This window comes from Panthera pardus, unplaced genomic scaffold (assembly GCF_024362965.1).
Source record: "Panthera pardus isolate Hobbes unplaced genomic scaffold, ASM2436296v1 HiC_scaffold_8, whole genome shotgun sequence".
Taxonomy (NCBI): domain Eukaryota; kingdom Metazoa; phylum Chordata; class Mammalia; order Carnivora; family Felidae; genus Panthera; species Panthera pardus.
This window is the reverse complement of record NW_026527013.1, coordinates 39536318-39539947: the sequence shown is the minus strand read 5'-3', so window position 1 is coordinate 39539947 and position 3630 is coordinate 39536318. Positions and strand designations below refer to the sequence as shown.

General features: G+C 39.7%; 1 pseudogene; it reads right to left on the bottom strand.

Moving 5' to 3' along the window:
• Nucleotides 1-356: 356 nt before the first annotated feature.
• On the bottom strand, nt 357-3267 carry LOC109254513 (heterogeneous nuclear ribonucleoprotein A1-like; annotated as a pseudogene).
• Nucleotides 3268-3630: the final 363 nt, after the last annotated feature.

Below are 3630 nucleotides of genomic sequence, written 5' to 3'. Positions count from 1 at the left end.
ATTGATTGATTGATTGATTGATTGATTTATAAAAAGACACAGTGTTGTGATCAGACTATTCCATTTAGCAATCAACAGCATGAGTGAAAAAAAATCTGTATTAAAATGCTTTGTTGGAATGCTTTACACTTTTCACAGAATGGAAACTAAAATAACCTGTTGTACAATTAGTCATGAATACAGTCCTTGAGTTTTCTGCCCATGAACATGAGTATTGTCTAAAACATGTCTTCTTTGTAGCAATTAGGCCCTGCCCCCACTGTGCTTGGCTGAGTTCACAAAAGTGTTGTAACCTGTAGCTTCCCTGTCACTTCTCTGGCTCTTCTCTCCTGCTAAGCTTTGTTTCCTGACAGTAATTAAAACCTTCTACCACTTCCATAGCTACTGCTGCTCCTGGAACTGCATTAGCCACCTGGTTACGTGGCTTGGCAAAGTATTGGCCTCCGTCACCATAGGGGCCAGGGCTTCTGCCTCCAAAATTTCCTCCTCTCATGGGTCCAGAATTTGAAGAGTGATTGCTATAATCGCCAAAGTCATTATTAGCTTCCACCACCTCCAAAGTTGCTTCCATCGTTACCAAATCGATCATAGCTGTCCGTGTTGTTGCCATATCCACCACCAACTCAACTGCTACCAAAGCCACCTTGCCCACTGAAATTTCCTCCATGATCAAGGTTGTCATTCCCACCAAAACCACCTCCACGACCACCACCAAAGTTTCCAGAACCACTCTGACCTCTTTGGCTGGATGGAGCACTAGCCATCTGTTGCTTAGATAGGGCTTTCCTTAGGTCATAGTTGTGGCCATTTACAATCTGGTATTTTAGGGTATTGTTGTTGTTGTTGTTGTTGTTTTTAATTTTATTTAAATCCAAGTTAGTTAACATATAGTGTAATAATAGTTTCAGGAGTAGAATTTAGTGATTCATCACTTACATATAATACCCAGTGTTCATCCCAACAAGTGCCCTCCTTAATGCCCTTCACCCATACAGCCCATCCTGCCACCCAACACCCCCTTTAGTAACTTTTAGTTGATTCTCTGTATTTGAGTCTCTTATGGTTTGCCTCCTTCTGTTTTTATCTTATTTTTCCTTTGCTTCTCCTATGTTCATCTGTTCTGTTTCTTAAATACCACATGTGAATGAGATCATATGATATTTATCTTCTCTGTCTTATTTCACTTAGCATAATACACTCTAGTTCCATCCATGTTGTCGCAAATGGCTAGATTTCATTCTTTTTGATTAATGAGTAATATTTCATTGTGTAAATCTAAACCACATCTTTATCCATTCATCAGTTGATGGGCATTTGGGTTCTTCCCATAATATGGCTATTGTGGACAATGCTGTTATAAACAATAGGGTGCATGTGCCCCTTCAAATCAGCATTTGTATCCTTTGGATAAATACCTAGTATTTATCTATTTTTAATTTTTTGAGGAACCTCCATACTGTTTTCCAGAGTGGCTACACCAGTTTGCATTCCCACCAGCAGTGCAAAAGTGTTCCTCTTTCTCTCCATCCTCACCAACATCTGTTGTTTCCTGAGTTGTTACTTTTAGCCATTCTGACAGTTGTGAGGTGATATCTTTTTGTGGTTTTGATTTGGATTTTCCTGAGGATGAGTGATGTTGAGCATCTTTTCATGTGCCTGTCAGCCATCTGGATGTCTTTTTTGGAAAAGTGTCTGTTTGTGTCTTTTACCCATTTCTCCACTGGATTATTTGTTTGTTGAGTGTTGAGTTTGCTAATTTCTTTATAGATTTTACATAGTAACCCTTTTTCCAGTATGTCATTTGCAAATATATTTTCCTATTCTGCAGATTGCACTTAGTTTTGTCGATTGTTTCCTTCTCTGTACAGAAGCTTTTTTCTTCACAAGGTCAACATTGGTTCATTTTTACTTTTATTTCCCTTGCCTCTGGAGACATGTCTGGTAAGTTGCTGCGGCCGAGGTCAAAGAGGTTGTTGCCTGTGTTCTCCTCTAGGAGTTTGATAGTTTGCTGTCTCACATTTAGCTCTTGCATCCATTTTGAATTTATTTTTGTGTGTGGTGTGAGAAAGTGGCCCAGGTTCATTCTTCCACATGTCGCCATCCTGTTTTCCCAGCATCATTTGCTGAAAAGACTGTGTTCTTTCCATTGGATGCTCTTTCTTCCTTTAAGACCGGTTGGCCATACATTTGTGGGTCTATTTCTGGGTTCTCTCTTCTGTTCCGCTGATGTTTGTGTCTGTTTTTGTGCTAGTACCATACTGTCTTGTTGATTACAGCTTTGTAACACAGCTTGAAGTCTGGAATTGTGATGCCTCCAGCTTTGGTTTTCTTTTTCAGGATTGCTTTGGCTATTCGGGGTCTTTTTTAATCCTGAACAAAATTTAAAACTATTGGTTCTAGCTCTGTAAAGAATGCTGGTGTTATTTTGATAGAGATTATACTGAATGTGTAGATTGCTTTGGGCAGTATTGACATTTTAGCAATGTTTTTTCTTCCAATCCATGAGCATGGACTGTTTTTCCATTTCTGTATGTCTTCTTCACTTTCTTTCATAAGCTTTCTATAGTTTTCAGCATACAGATCTTTTATTTCTTTAGTTAGCTTTATTCCTTATGTATTTTATGGTTTTTTGTACAATTGTAGATGGGATTGATACCTTGATTTCTCTTTCTGCTGTTTCATTATTGGTGTATAGAAATGCAATCAATTTCTTTATGTTGATTTTATATCCTGCGACTTTGCTGAATTCATCTATCAGTTCTGTCAGTTTTTTTGGTGGAGCCTTTCAGGACAATCTGGTATTTCTGAATGGCATTCTTGTGTACAGTCATGGTCATCAAATGTTACGAAAGCAAAACCTCTCTTCTTGCCACTGCCTCACTCCTAATTTCAACCACTTCAATTTCCCCATACTGTTCAAAATAATCTCTCAGATAATGTTCTTTGGTGTCTTCTTTAATGCCACCAACAGAAATATTTTTCACAGTTAAGTGGGCAAACAGGCCTTTGAGAATTCTTACCTGAGGCAGCCCTCTGGTTCCACACCTCTCCCATCCACCTTGTGTGGCCTTGCATTCATGGCTGCATCCACCTCTTCCACAGTGGCTTACGGGACCAACCCAGATCTCTCATTACCACACAGTCTGTGAGCGTTCCCCATTGCTCAGAACGGCCCCTCAGACTCTCATCAGTTGTTTCAAAGCTCGAACTTCCAAGGAAGAGCTTTTGCAGCTGTTCGGGCTCTTTGGGGGACTCTGGCTTAGACATGCTGGTGGGGGAAGGGAGACTTTAATGACGCTTCCTTGGTGGCATCCACAGGCAGAAAGGCTAAATTATCATCATTTGAAAAGATGTTTTTCATACGTAGAAATTTGGTAGACATGGATATTTATTATAGGAACCATTTTTACATGCTGGGGGACTAACATTGAATTGTAATTCACTGAAGACATTTAGACAAAGGCTGGCATAGTATGATGGAGATTGTGCCATTTGGTGATCTCATACCGAGATTGGCAAATTTTTCCTCTAAAGGCCCAGGTAGTTAATATTTTAAGCTTTGTGAGCTATGCCGTCTCTCTTCCAACTACACAACTGTGCCGTTGTTGAGTGAAAGCAGCCATAGACAGT